Source organism: Hemibagrus wyckioides, linkage group LG15, assembly GCF_019097595.1.
Source record: "Hemibagrus wyckioides isolate EC202008001 linkage group LG15, SWU_Hwy_1.0, whole genome shotgun sequence".
NCBI classification, from domain to species: Eukaryota; Metazoa; Chordata; class Actinopteri; order Siluriformes; family Bagridae; genus Hemibagrus; species Hemibagrus wyckioides.
The window spans coordinates 8,151,779-8,168,181 of record NC_080724.1 but is presented as its reverse complement, the minus strand read 5'-3'; positions in this window follow the sequence as shown (position 1 = coordinate 8,168,181).

Here is a 16,403-nt window from a genome sequence, read left to right as displayed (position 1 = left end):
ACCAACCCGAGCGCGCGCGCGCCACTACCGCGCAAAACTGTTTATTCATCTAAGTGCCTGCTCACAGGACACACGCATATGACCCCCATAATAATAATAATAATAATAATAATAATAATAATAATAATAATAATAATAACCTCATGTTTAAAGTGTCTGCAATTCTGCACTCTTTCTACAAAACTGTGCTCATGAAAGTCATACAAATTTCTCATCTAAACAATCACATGGGCAAGATTATGTTTCTTCCATATTTTTTTTTTACACGAGCATGTGTTTTTTATTTTCACATAACTTTTTTTTCCACTAAAACATCACATGTTTTGTTTCTTATCTTACACCCCCCCCCCTTTTTTCACTGGAACCCTTACAAAAAAGTTAACATATGCAAATAATCCAAACTGACACTTGAGACTACAACACTTGTCCGCCAAATTTGCAGAACATGATTTTTTGTTATTTTCAATCTTTTCTTGGGATTCGTTTATTTTCACATGTAAATGGTTTTAGATACATCACCTGTTGTCACACATTAGAGGGAGATCTGAGCTTCATGTGTAACTGACACGATTCATAGGTGAAATGTACTGTACGTATGATTTGTAGACTCTTCCCAGTGTTTGTTTTGCATGTTTTTATGTTTTCTTTTCAACATTTCACATGTTCTGCATGTTTCTGTTTCCACATGTGATGTTTTTTTCCCTACATGATACATTTATTTTCATGTTATAATTTCTATGAGTCTTTTATATTCACCTGTGATTTTTTTCCCCCACCAGATTCATTTATTTTCTATGTGATTTTCCCCTTTAGTGTTCATTTTTAAGTTATAATGTATTCATTTTCCCCATGATTTTACCCCTCCATGTGATTCATTTATTTTCAAGTGATTTGTTTTCTTTTCATGATTTCCGTATGATTCATTTTCACTTGGTTTTACACACATATTATTTTTCCACAAGTGATTTTCTTCCATTTTCACATGTGATGTCTTCCGCATGATTTATTTATTTTTACACTTATATTCCACGTTTCATTACATTCATGTGATTTCCCCCCTTCAGGATTCAGATCATTTTTATGCAATGTTTTTCCACATGATTCATTTTAGTTAATTTTTGAAAAATGTCATTTTCACATGTTTCATCATATTCACATGTGATTTCTGCCCATGAGATGAATTCTTTTTCCCGTGTGATTTTATCCACACAGACAATTCTCTCTCCCCCCCGCCCCCATGTTATTTTCATCATGGTCTTTCAAATGTTCTTCACATATAATTACGTATGCAATGTATGTGATTTAAGTGGCTTATTGTTAACATAGTGTTACATCTTTCCATGTATCCTGTGCATCCAGGTACAGAGTCATTCACCCACCACAATTTGTGCATAAAGTCTGTTTGAGAGACACGGATGGCTCTTTTGAGCTGAGGGGGCAGAGCATAAACAACAACATGTCGTAACTTATCAAAAACTATAGAAAGTCTTCCCTGCTTTTTCCAATTCGGTGTCGTCCCCTCGTGCACCCGAATATGGGTTGTAGGCAGCAATGATGGTGATGCAGGTAGCAAACATGTCATGTAGGCTACAGATCCTGTTTTACAAGTTACAAGTCAAAACAGCACATAAACTTGTAATATGAACCTATAAATTATGACATAAAATACGAACTTGTCGGAGTGGTTACATTAAAATGTAAATTTGCCAGATTACGCATTTTACACCGCTATATGCTTAGATCACGTTCAAATATGATGACTTTTGAGAGGAAAATAATTCCATACCTCTGTATGCTTGTATTTACAACAAATTTCAAGTCCAAGTAATTTCCACTATAGTAATGCACTACTGGGTTCATACCAAAAGAAAGTTTGTACCCATTTCTTTTAAACAAAAACAGCAGTACAATTATCCTTCTGTCCTTGCGCTGTCCATTTGATTTATTGACAGACAATGTGAGCTTAATCTACACGCATTTAGTTTCTTCTTCGAAGGAAGCAATTTAGCAGGGGAAATTATGATAGAGTAAATAATCCACCTGGTTTGTGTTCATTACATCAACGTCTGTATTTCACACATGCCATCTCAATCACTGCCTTGACATGTCTCAGATGAATATCAGTCCAAATGGAGATTAAAACTGTGTAATGTCCTGCCACGATGATCACTGATAGTCTGCATGAATCTAAATCTCAGCTGGAAAGAAATCAGCCCCAGCCTAGCTTCTTCAAACTATTCCGCGTCAATTTTTGTGGCTATTGGTGGTGCTGTTTCACACGATTGCACACCAGATTCAATCATTTGGAAAGCAAATCAAATAATACCTTGAAATGAAACCTTGATTTGATATCTGTTTATATTTTAATCTTCTGGCACTGTACCAGATAACTGAAAACATTACATTAGATCCTGTTAGTCTAATTTCATGCATTATTTTACTAGAAAAAAACTGGCATGAATGGCAGACCATTAAAAGAGTAAAACGATGTGCTTGCACCATTGGTGTATTTGCGGGGTCAAAAAATGCTCTTCAAGTCATGGGAAATGTATGCAATGTGAAAAAATCATTGCAGGTCCAGCTATCTGCACTTCAGGAAAAATAAACTAACTCTGTTTCTATTATTCTATTATTTCACTAGGTACAGACAGATAAAGTTAAACTGACCAAACTTTATTACCAGTGGTAGAATAATCCACAAATCAATGCTGAACATGATGTACAGTATATAATATAATAGCCAAAAGTTATTATACAAATATGGGAAAATCTGTGTTGTATAAGTCTGTGGTTAATCCTGACTTGTTTCTTGGTGCATGCAGATAAGAGTTCTTTGACTAACCGTTATAATTAGTGGTAGTCTTTATTTCATATATTTATAGTCTGTCCAATATCATGGTTTTTGTCTTACCCCAAGTAATTTTCCTGCTAAGGCTAATCAAAGAGCGGATGAAGAAATACAACATAGTCTGGAGTTGAGGTAGTTAATCATACAGTCATCATACGGTGATCAGTACTGCTGGAATGAACTTCAGAGGATCTTGAACTTGGAAACTCGTACTCCACTGGAAGCATTTCAATCTGTAATCACAGCTCACATGGTGCGTACTTTACATTTTTATGTCGATAGTTTATGATTGTTTTTATGTCTGTTTTTTTTTATTTTTGCTTCTATGTAACTTGGTAATGGTAAAAAAAAAAAGAAAAAAAAAAGAAGGTCTCCTGAGACTCAAATGAAATAAACAAGAAAATATACAGTAAAAATAAATGCTTCATTATTTGTGATGACCTAAAATCATTCACAATTTAGCCTGTTTGTACGTGTGGATGTGTACAATACATTTATCTTCCCCATGTCTCATTAAATAAACATCCATTTCTATATCCACAGATGCAGATGTTTCCTCAACCCATAACCTCTTGAGGAACGATTATTGGTGAAAGTGAAGTTCATTCACCGAAATCAAACTGGAAGATGGAAGACTTGAAAACGTGCCATTCCTACTGATCGGCTGAACTTCTTTAGTCAAACTCAAGAACCTCTGGATGATTAAATCTCTGGCTCGGGTTCACGTGGCAGACGGCTAGATCCAGCGTTTGGGCTTCGTGCTCCGGACCTTCTTGAATAAAAAAAGAGAATCTTGGCTAGATAGAGACCTTCCAGGATCATCTATCAAAGGAAGCTGAATATGGCAAGAGTCTTAAAGTGTATTATCTGAAATGTTTGTGGAATCAAGCACCATCAATCATTGCATATATAGGTGTAAAGAAGGTGGGGCTGAGGCTGATTTCCTTCTAGCCCAGTCTGTTGATTCTTTCAGCCTATCACTCTGTAACACAGGTGTGTCACAGAGCGAAACCACTGATTTGATTTCCATTTTTTTTCTCCAGACACATTCATTGCACTCCATCAGCAGCAGTGACCTCTTTTTCTCTTTTAGAAAAGAAACTAAAAGCTGATAGACTAAGCAGACGTTGTCCAATCAAAGCACAAACAGATGAGAACCTTGCTCAAGGATCCAGCAGGGATTTGAACTTAAGATCTTTCACTTAGTTGCCCAAAGCCATACACCACAGAGCCACCTATGCCCTCAAAGCTGCAGGAGGGTGTAGGAGGTGGATTACAGAAAATAACAGGTTGTATTGAATGTCCACACCTTTAATAAATGCCTTAAATTCCTCAGGTGCAATTTAGTTCCCCCCTGCATGCACCCATTACATTGTTCTACTCCTGCCATATACTGGCATTACACTTTTACACTACATTTTTCTATATTGTTGCCATAAATAATAGTCCTGTGGGCACATTTGTATGAGTATTGTCAGTTTAACTATAAAGTTAGGAAGCTACTGTTACAACATACAAATTTATGACCATGTGTTTTGGAGCAGGCACCAGTTCCATGTTGGTCTAGTAGCAAGGATCCTGTGATTTCACCCTTGTGGCTTGGGTTCAAATCATGGGCAGGGAGCCAACACAGCCACTGGGGGGTTAACTCTCACTGCCAGTCCCAAGCTGGGAGAAAATGTAAGGGTTGTGTCAGGAAGGGCATTTGGTGTAAAACTTGTGCCAAATCAAATATGTGGATCCAGTAAGCCACTGGGGTGACCCCTAACATGAGCAACCGAAAGAAAACAACAACAGTTTTGGAGAGTGCAGTTGGAGAGCACTAGTAGGAATAAGCTGTAGTCACAAAGCAAAAGAAAAACCAGAGAAAGAACAAGGATGGGGGAGATTTGGAAACTTCTGTGTTGCTTGTTTTTAAGACATTAATTTATCACATTTGATTTGAGAATCATATTACTTGATCTTTAGTAACTGCTTCATGCTGGTCAGGGTGGATTCAGAGCCTATGCTGGGAACACTGGGGATGAGGTAGGAATACGTGGATAGGATGCTAGTCTATCATTTACACACATTTACACAAATCCAGCTACATGCATGTTTTTGGAAGTTTGTAGAAAACCAGAGGAACATGAGGAGAACTTCCATACAGACAGATCTCTGAATGCTGACTGTGTGACCCTTTGTTTTAAACACAGCAACATACATTTCTGTAAATTCTTAAAATATTCTGTGTGGAACAATGAACTCCACTTCACCCTCAGGCACCTTCAGCTATCCCCAGGAGCCCTTTTGTTTCGTGGGTCATTTCCAAGTTGTCTTCAGTTGGCTTTTCTTTTTTTTTCTTTTTTTCCATGGTGCCATTTCAGTGCTTGAAGGACTAGAGCAGTTTTAGGAAGCTTCCTTATCCTCATGATTTTGTCTTTGTGCCTGATGTGCTGCAAGTACTCAGATCCTGGTGTAGGTACTGATGGGAAAAGGAATGTAACGCTCTTACCAACCTTCCCTGTACAAACAGCAATAAACAAATGAAAACATCTGTGGTAAAACATCTGTGCAAGCGTATCCTGTGGGCACCATCACTTTAGATGATGCTAATAAGCCTTGCTGGATGGTCTAACATTTCCAAAGGAAAGCTTGATGAGCCATGAGGAGGCAGAGGGTAAAGCTGTCTCATGTGGTTGTGATCTACGATGTACCACACATGATTTATGGGGTTGAGGGTGCACGAAGACCAACAGCATGCAGTCTGTCCTTTACTGTCTTGTTTCTCATGTGTCTCTATTAGCAGTTTTGGATTGCTACAGTGGATCTCACATAGACTAGCTTGAAATTTCATTCAGGGACAGATATTGGATGGCTATTTGTATTATCAGTTTATACTCGAGTCCCACTCTTGTTTCGGTGCATAATCTCACCTGGTTTCTGTAAATCTGCACTACTGCTGTAATGATAAAGACTCATCCCAAGACACTAATCCTTTCAACACTCTTAATGCTGTTTGTCTTTATTCTTCTTCACCTGTATACTTTAATGATTTAGAATCTGCTGCCACCTAGAATAGGGTATGTTCCTTGTGGATGTGAGCCTGGTTTGTCTCAAGATTTCTTTCTCATGCCATCTCAAGCAGGTTTTTTTTCTGTATTGCTCAAATGTACATAAAGATTTCCAGAAAGCTGTATACGGTTCAAATTGTTAGAAATACAACCGACCTGCTTTACACCAAACCAGTGTTTCAAAGGATGCTGGTACTGAATGTGAGCAAGGATCAACTAAATTCAGTGCCATCGTACTAACTAACCTTTATTGCTGTATATCTGTAATCTAACCCTTTTTTTTTTTTACCTAAAAGGCACATTATACTGCACAGCTTATTTATTGTAATTGCTAATTAAACAGGGGGCTTAACATTTTACACAGTGCTCCTTTACTTTCTGTTAAAGGTGCAAAACAAACAAAACAAAATGATTCAAGTAATGATTTAAATTATAAACAGATCAGATTTCTAGCTTGATTTCTCTTGCTGTTATTACATCCGTTCAATTATCATACGTGATTGATTTTTCATTATAAATTCACTATTATTTCCTCATCAAGATCTCATAATACTAAGATTGAGGTACCTGAAATGGCATCATTATTGAGATCAAAAATGTTGGCTTGCTAACAACATACCAAAGTGTTTGGCAATGCTGGCACACAATGCTCTCTCCTGCCTGCAGCATGAATACGATCCTCTAATCTGCTTCTCATGGCACGGGGAGTTGGTGGTCTTCTGAAGAGGAATGCACAGGAAACTGACTACGCTTTGAACGAAAGGCTTTTTAAAGGTGACTTGGCGGGACATCACTCCACCTGGCCCTCATTATGGAAATGTGCACTCAACAACTTTACGTGTAAGCTGCAACTTACTCTGCCTTGCACAATTTGTATTACTGGTCATACCAAGGTTAATGATTAATGCTGTTTTTCGTGGTTGTTTTGTTTTCACAGAGTTTCTCTGAGAGGTTCAGTTGGAACTTTTACAGTATTAGTATGCTTTTTAATCATTTAGATTGATTAACTATTGCTTTATTGGTGTCTTCATCATTTCATACATTTTAATAGATCATTTGACATTTTTATCATCACATGAGCTGGGGGACAGATTACAAGAAAAAAAAAAAACCCTCTGCAAGTTGCCCTTACAATATACCTTGGCACTGATTCTAGTTTCTGAAACTGTTCAGGAGAGATGAATTAATGAATTAATTGGTCGTGATGGAAAACGCCGTCTGATATATCGCTCCCAAATCTCGCATAGGCGTTCGATCGGGTTGAGCTCTGGTGAGTGAGAAAACCACAACATATGGTTTGCATGATTTTTTATCTTCTTCAAACCATTCAGTGAGTCCTTGTGCACTGTGGATGGGGGCGGAGTCATCCTGGAAGAGACCACTCCCATGTGGCTAGAAATGTTTCATTATAGGATTAAAGGTGCTCAGTAAGAAGAACTATGGCAACAAAATGAACGCTTCCCATAACATTACAGTTTTTTTCCCTTTAATTTGCCACACATCTGTATTTGATTTGTATTAACTGTTGGTTTCTTTTTCATAATAGTAATACTTGTTTTTATTTATCACATATACATTACCGGACAGTGAAATTCTTTCTTCGCATATGCCATCCTTGGGGGTTGGCTTAACAACTGTGTTAGTTAATTTCTATATACATAATATAATAAGTGATGTATATTTTCGCATATCCCCTCCTTGGGGGTTGGGGTCAGAGCACAGGGTCAGCCATGATGCAGCACCCCTGGAGAAGGGTGGGTTGAGGGCCTTACTCAAGGGCCCAATGTCAGCAGCTTGGTGGTGCTGGGGCTTGAACCTCGATCTTCTGGTCAACGACCAGGGGCCTTAACCACTGTGTTAGTTCATTTCTATAGCCATAATATAATAAGCAATGTATATTTTCGCACATCCCCTCCTTGGGGGTTGGGGTCAGAGCAAAGGGTCAGCCATGATGCAGCGCTCATGGAGAAAGGTGGGTTGAGGGCCTTGCTCAAGGGCCCAACAGTGGCAGCTTGGTGGTGCTGGGCCTTGAACCCTGATCTGGTCAACGACCAGGAGCCTTAACCACTGTATTAGTTCAGTTTCTATATGCATAATATAATAAGTGATGTATATTTTTGCATAGCCCCTCCTTGGGGGTTGGGGTCAGAGCACAGGGTCAGCCATGATGCAGCGCCCATGGAGAAAGGTGGGTTGAGGGCCTTGCTCAAGGGCCCAACAGTGGCAGCTTGATGGTGCTGGGGCTTGAACCCTGATCTTCTGGTCAACGACCAGGAGCCGTAACCACTTGAGCCCCCACTGCATTAGTTCATTTCTATATGCATAATATAATAAGCGATGTATATTTTCAGCATTGTTTGTTAATGAATTCTCAAATTTGACTGATCAGAAGATTTCTAGCACAGAAGTTCTGGCTGTAGCTCAAATCAGGAGCTTTATATTAAAGCTGAGGTAAAGTAAGGTAAGATACTTTATTCTCATTGTATACAAAACAGCGAAATTGAGTGTGTCATCTCTCAGAGAGCAACAAGGACATTTCAACATAGAACTCCTGAAAGGAATTGAAATTAAGATTAAAGTACACCGTCAAATATATACAATATTACACATAAGTGTAATACATCGATTTCTGGAATGTATATTGAGATGGTCATTTTAATTATTTTAATAAACAATTCTTTCATTTCAATCATTTTATGCATACTTTATATAATACTATATAATATAATGTTATATAAGAGAATATCTTGTTCCACAAGACATTAGACATTAAACTTAATGTTTTAATGGAACCAGTAAGAGATGCAATATTTATCTTGGGCTTCATTAATAAGTCAAAATAGATAAAGCAATAGATCGAGAACATAGTTATTTGCAACCTCTTGTGGTTTAAGAATGAATTCTTTCAGGTTATAAGTAACTGTTCTGTTCTAAGGAAATAATCATGAGATCTGTTGATTGGAAACTGCATCAAATCATCCCATGATTAATTACTTTCCTATAAAAGAATGCTTTTTAGTGTTTTATTTCTTCCTTACGCATAACTCCCAGTCAGCAACAGTTTTTGGAAACTCTGTGTTGTAAAGCAGCGCTCTTTATTATAACACACGGCTGTAACAACAGTCTGAATGTAATATAGAAATCCTGGCAGTGGTGTTCATTCTTTTGTAAGCTTCGGGAGTTGCAGACGGAGGAGTAGGAGGAGGAGGAGGAGGAGGAAAGTGATGAAAGAAATGCAGGCGGAGCTTGGTGCCATATGCAGGCCATAGGTGGAGCTTCACAAACTGATTTATGAAGCTATCGGTCTTGTTGCAAGGCTCAGAGCCAGTAATCTTGGCTTAGCAGACACTCACCAGTTCCAGTTAAGTGACGTGATCCAGTCTGGACATTTACACAAGTGTGTGCGCACACACACACATATCACTTACACCAAAGGAAATGACTCAGTCTTTGACCATACATACACTTTACTTACTCTCTCGCTGAGGTGAGAGACACTGCAAATTTCTTTCCTCATCATACTGTGTTGCACTTCACCGTTGTATAATTATTTGAGTTTCATTTGAACATCTGTGGTTAATTGTCTACACACTCACATTGTGAATCACTGTAAATCACAGCGTGTGGATCTTTTTGGAATTTGTATATGAATCTCTTGCAGTTTGTGGTGTGCTGTGATGTTCCTGGATGGCTACAGCAGGTTGAAGGAGTCTGGGAAGGCTCTATTTTTCCTCCTCCTCCTCCTCCTCCTCCTCCTCCTCCTCCTCTTTACTCCAGCACTGGGCTGGTGAAGGCTGCACGATTGTGTGCAGATGTGCTTGGAGGGTGGCCAGATGCTCTGCCCTGAGTGAACATGTGGTCTGGGAATGTTTACGCTGGCACCGGCTCAAACCAACCCCCGCACGACACACTAACACTTCTGGAAACTACACACACACACACACACACACACAAACACACACAAACACACACAGACATATACACACAAAACACACCATTTACTCATTAGTGCCAATATCCAGGGTTAGGTGTTATTTACAACCTATTGAGTCACTAAGGTAATGTGCTTGTGTCAACTCCAAAATTACTGGCACCCTTTAATAGAAGGGGTGATTGTCTAAAAGTAACATAACCCACAGTGATTGTCTTTCTCTGTCTCTCTGTCTCTCTCTCTTTCTCTGTCTTTCTCTGTCTGTCTCTCTCTCTGTCTGTCTCTCTGTCTTTCTCTCTCTCTCTACCTCTCTCTCTCTCTCTCTCTCAAAAAAAAAAACCAACAACAAAACAGTATATGGCATAATTCAATTTCTTTCTGTATCCATGACACTTTGATCATTCCCCGTTTCTTTAGTTATATTCATTACCATCCATCTAGATCTGTTCTAATTGTAAGTGAATAATTTTGAAACCAATCTATTAAAACAGTTGTTATAAATCTGATAAAAAAATTTGAGTTTTCCCATATCCAGGTTTGGTTTCATGCTGATACCAGCAAAACAAATGGTGGATAGGATATCAGAGCAAAAAAAAACTAGAACTGATCCTTTCACAAATTATATATTTTTTTCCCCATTTGAGTTGTTTTTATATATTATATAATTATTATATAATTATATTTGAATTCAATATTAATATATATATTTATTTACATATGAATATGTATCAGTGTTGTGACTTTTGTGCATCTTTATGTAATACATGCCTATGTTTCTTTGTACATCTTATGGGAAGTGCTTCAGTTATAAAAAAAGAAAGCAAAAAATAATAACAGATGTGTATTGGTATGCTAATTGTTGTAAAGAAAAAGTGGTATCCTGACATCTGAATTGAAAATAATACAAAACAGTGTGGTGGTTTTGTGGTTAGGTTTGCCCTACTGGGTATGTTTGGCATGTTTGCCTTTTTCCCTCTGGGGTTGGAGGTTCATTTCCCACCTCCACCCTGTGTGTGTTCTCCCTGTGCTTAAAGGGTTTCCTCCCTGAGTACAAAAAAAGCTGCCTGGAATATTTAAATTGTCTCTGTTTTATTTGGTGTGTGTGTGTGTGTGTGTGTGTGTGCACGCAAGTGTGCCCTGTGATTGGTTGGCATCCCATCTGTGGTGTCCCTCGCCTTGTCCTCTTGGGAGTCCCTTGGGATAAACTGTACAGAAAATAGATGGATTACTTCTTTTCCATGAAGGGTGCCAATATTTCCGCCATACATACGGACACTTCATTTTTTCTTGTGATTGAATAAAACACTTTCCTTCTATCTATATCTATATTAACCATTTTGTTCTTTCCACCAAATAAACATCAAAATGAGGCCAGGAAAGAGATAAGGAAGAGAAAGGAGTTTTCTGTTCCATTTAAGGCGTCTCCTGTTAGTTACGACACTCAGGAGTTCACAGAGTGCCTTTATTGGTTGCTGATGGTTACAGCTCAGCGATTTCATGCAGTTCACCTCTCCACCATCAGCAATTACAAGCTGAAGCTGATCCCTTTTTCTTTTTTCTTTTTTTTTACCTAGGATCATATTAGAAGTCATCCAAATATATTTCACTCACGTTGTGCTGGGGCTGTGGGGGTTTCATTAATCAGACTGTTATGCGGGAGTGTACAGGACAGGTGTTAATTAATAGCCGATACTTGGACGGCTTTTACTCGGCTGGGCAGCAGAATGTTGTCCCTAGACGTGTTTCACAGAAAACATTCTGTCATAGCAGCCTGGGGCCAGAAGGTCATTACGCTCACATAGCTGCCATATTGCGTAAAGACTGAGAGCTTGTGTCTGATGGATGACCAAATCCTGAAGACGTTCCACCACTCATCTGTGGAGCTTCAGCACATCTGTAGGATGGATCATTTCTAGCATAGTAACAGCTATGAAATGTGCTTCATTCATTTCTTTGTGTGTATTAGATACAATTTAAGATGGATTTGATTGACTTTTAGTGGCCATCATTACACAGAAAACTCAAGACAAAGACATGATTGGGGTTTTTTTGTTGTTGTTGTTGTTTTACATTTTCTTTAAAAATCAAAAACTTGAGGAACAGTGGTGAACCGGCGACAGGGTCATAGACAGCCAAGGCTCACTGATGCACGTGGGGAGCGAAGGCTGGCCCTTGTGATCCGATCTAACAGATGAGCTACTGTTGCTCAAACTGCTGAAGAGGTTAATGCTGGTTCTGATAGAACACACAGTGCATGACGGGTCAGGGCTGTTTTGGCAGCAAAAGGGGGACCAACACAATATTAGGCAGGTGGTCATAATGTTATGCCTGGTCTGTGTATATTTTAATAAAGTGGGCGAAAAAATGTTGGAAAAAAAACAAATTTCTAAACATTTGCACTAGTTTCAAGATCATTTTAAAAATTTCATCTTAAATTTGATTTATTTAAGAGGATGCATGGGCACAGTTTGCTTCTGGATTCTAAACTGAAATGATTGGATGCTAAACTGAACTCAGTTTATTGCTGTATGTTATAAAGTACAGGCACTGGAGGGATGAGAAGAAGAGATTCTCAAGAGTGGTAGGAAGATCTACCTAAAAATATATGGAGTAAAAGGTAAAGGTTTTTTTTCCTATTTGAAATGTAATGAAGTGATAGTATTTCATTTCAGTAATACTCAAATATCAATATCTCAGTACTTCAATACTCAGTTGAAGTATAAACAGAACAAAATAATATTTAAGTGTTGTAACAAAGTATGATTTTACCTCCCAGGGACGTGCAACAGGTAATGGAACAGATTAGTAATTAATATAGTTTTTATACATTTCAGTACTACAGCTTTAGGACTGGCTCTTACATACTGTATATACAGTATGTTCACATCAGCAGGAATTTCAAGATGATTATGGGTCTGTGAATAGGGTCACATGGTCTGCCAGACATCCCTGTCCACACATGCTCCACATAGCTGAAATTCTCTTGTCTTCATTCACAGCATCTGGAGGGTGAAGATCCCAGTCGTCGTCGTCGTCCCCCATACACACACACAACGCCCCCTCCATCACATGAACCCTCTCAGACATGGATGTTTTCTCTTCTCCATGTCCCACTGGGAGTGTGTCTCTGGTGTCTCAGAGGCCCAGATGAGGAGCTCCATGTGCTCCAGGAAGGAGCTTTTGGTTTTGTTTTGAAACTGTAGTGCACATAAACCCACATCTGTGCGATATGTTTACAGAGGAAAATACTTTCGTGTTATTTAGACGTGTACGGTGATTTTAGTGTACATTTTATTGCTCAATGTCTTTTGTTCATCTCTGCTGTCAGGAAAGTATAAACAATGTTTATAGGAACGGAACACAACCGTTTCACCTTGCTAATGTCACGTCAAAATGACATGAACTTCATCTCTGTGACCCAAATCTCTGTCATTTTAAATCATTCGTTCTGCACAAAATAAGCCAAGCATGTAAAAGCAAGCGAGTAGAAGAGGTCATTTTGACCTTCTCAAACAATTTGTATCCCGGGACCCATTAAAAAAAATGTTCCACAAACCCCCTCCATACAGATTTTATTTCATTACTGAAAAATAGCGACACTCATGTGATATTGTTTCATTAAAAAATATCTAAGCTTAATTGTATTTAACTGCAGCACCTCGAAGTTTATATGTTAAACGTAATCAAATCATTCCTAACAAAAGAAAAAAACAGACACTTCTCTTCATATGTAAATATTTCCAGTTGCAAAAATATATTTCTTTTCCAAATTCACTTGCCGTTTTCAGATCTGATATCTGATGTCCTTTCTCTGATATCCGGGCCAGTTTGTGGTATTGGCCTGATACCAGTACTGGATATTGGACTGGGGCCATTTCTATTAATGACCATAATCCATCTATTTAAAAAACTGTCTTCTTATTTCTATATGTACAATCATATTTTAGCTGTTTAACAGAGCCAGTGAGGTTTATTTTAATTCCTTGTTTTGTGTTGTTATTGATGTTTGGATTATTTAATTCAAGGGCCAAATCAAACACAGACCTTATTATCATAATACCTTGTTACCTTATTATTTCCAGATTTTAAAAAAATCACAGCCTTCCTGTCGTTTACGTCTCAATAGATCCTGACAAGCATGCACAAAAATAGATCATAGGGAAAAAGGAGAAGCTCGTCTTGCCTTCAGTGATCTGCGTGATGTAAATAAGGTTTCCATTGTGCACAGATGATGCAAGATACCATCATAATGACATAATGACTTAGCTCTGTTTATATTCCTGGTACACATCCAAGTGCTGTTCCAGGACATATATCACACTTGGCTGGGTTTTCACAGGAAAGTTTGGATTCTCAGCCTTCTACCTGACAGTCGGATCAGCCGGCACTATAACAACCAGTACTGAGAGACAACAGACACCGGAACCTTCCAAAGCCTCTGCTTTATAGTCATACAGTGTAACTGAGGGATTTGGTCTGTTGCTGTATCTCTATAGCAAGCTGTGTGCATATGAGTCTGGGAGTTTTTCTTTATGCTATATAGTGGATATCAAAGAATAAAAATACGTGGCAGTTTTGACCTTGTGAAGAGTTTTATCAACATGTTTTCTCTCGGTAACTGAAGTCAAGGTTGGTTTTAGGTTTATCTATAAGCGCAACATTAATTAGCAGTATTAACAATTAAATAAATCGAATTAACAATGAAGATTTGATATAATAGTATTGAAAGAAAAAATCAATCTGTTTCTGTCCTAGCACTGCATCAGCAATAGGAGATTTGCTTACTCCTGTGCCACTAAATCTGAAAGAAATGGCATGTTCTGAACATTTTTGAACATGTGGAAACACCGGAGTGATGAGTGATGAACACCTATTAACATCAAATTCTTTTTAAAAATGTGTGATTTTTATCACTCCATGAATTTGGTGCTAGTGAAAAGCCTTCTCTGTACTTATTGCAGAGAAAGAAATCATATGACTGTTAGCTGTAAAATCCAGGAAGGATGTACAGCTCCACCTGCAGGACAGGAGGGTCAATGGAGGGAAAAGTGAATACAGTAACTACAGTACTTAAATTTTAGGAAATGTTCCTGTTCTGAATGAGTACATTTTTTAATTCAAGGTCAAATAAAATAATGGCATTTTTAATATTTTAAAAATATTTTTAAATATCTATCTATCTATCTATCTATATATATATATATATATATATATATATATATATATATATATATATTTAGATAGAAATATATTAGAAAGAACTAATTAAGAAAGAAAGTAAGAAAGAAAGAAAGAAAGAAAGAAAGAAAGAAAGAAAGAAAGAAAGAAAGAAAGAAAGACATCATTTGTATGCATCTTTAATGTTCAATCTGAAAGTTTTTTAAGTGCACAAGAAAAAGAAAAGCTAAACGCAGGACAGGAAGCCTGCAGTCAGGATGCAAATGCAGATTAAAGGGGTTAACTGAATTAACATCAAAAAGCCACAGTTAAGCTGGCAGCACGTCAAACCAACAAACAGCATAAGGTACAGCTCAAGTTCTGAGAAACAAGCAAAGCGTCTCATAAGTGCGCAAAGTGGCAACTGCTGACAGGAACATGGGGAACCATGTGTCTAGTTCTGCTGATGAAAATCCAGTATGTTTATAATGAGGGACTCTATTTAGTCTATGGCTGAGATAGAGGCCCATTAGGAGGAGAATGGTTGCGACATACAGCTGGACTAACACACACGTACACACATACACACACACACACACACACACACACATGTTCATGCTTGTATTGCTGTTTTATAGGGGTTTTCCTTTTTTTTTTTTAACTAAATACTGTTCTGCCTACACACCAACCTTAACCCCAGAACACAAATGAAATATGTTTTTAAATGTCATATGTATACCACAAAAAAGTCTCCTCATGAACCAGGATTCTCATAGTTTATGGGAACACACACACACATACACTTTTCTTATATAGTATACATATAGATTCATTCATCTTGACATTAGTGCTTGTCATTATTATTTAAAACACTTTTCCATAATTGTGTATACAACAAAACATCTGTTTTATATGTTTTCTAGATTTTTTTTTTTTTGATTTTTTTTATTATCCAGCATTTGAGCTCCAGCTGCAGCTTTAGATTATTAGAGTTCAGGGGTAAATGGACATAAACTTCCTCCCATCTGAAGGTTTTTTAGATAAACTTTCAGACTTGGATCTGTTTCAGTCTGCTGCCTTGTGTGTGTGTGTGTGTGTGTAGCAGAAGGATCCATTAAGCCTCGTTCCTTTTCTCAGCACAAACTGAAATGTCATGTGAATGACGTGAAAGCGTCCCCAGGCCTGGCATAAAGTTGATCATGACTCAGTCGCTCCCCATTAATCTCAGTCTCCACATTTCACCTCAATTACAGACTGAAATGACTCATCATCTCTTGGTAAAATTCCATGTCTGGGCTTTCCCAGGACACACCTGTATCTTTTAATCTGCCTGCAGAGCCATTTTCAACATCTACAGTGAGAAATGGGGTTGAAATTTGTAATCCAGCTTGATGGAACAACACAATATTTCTCC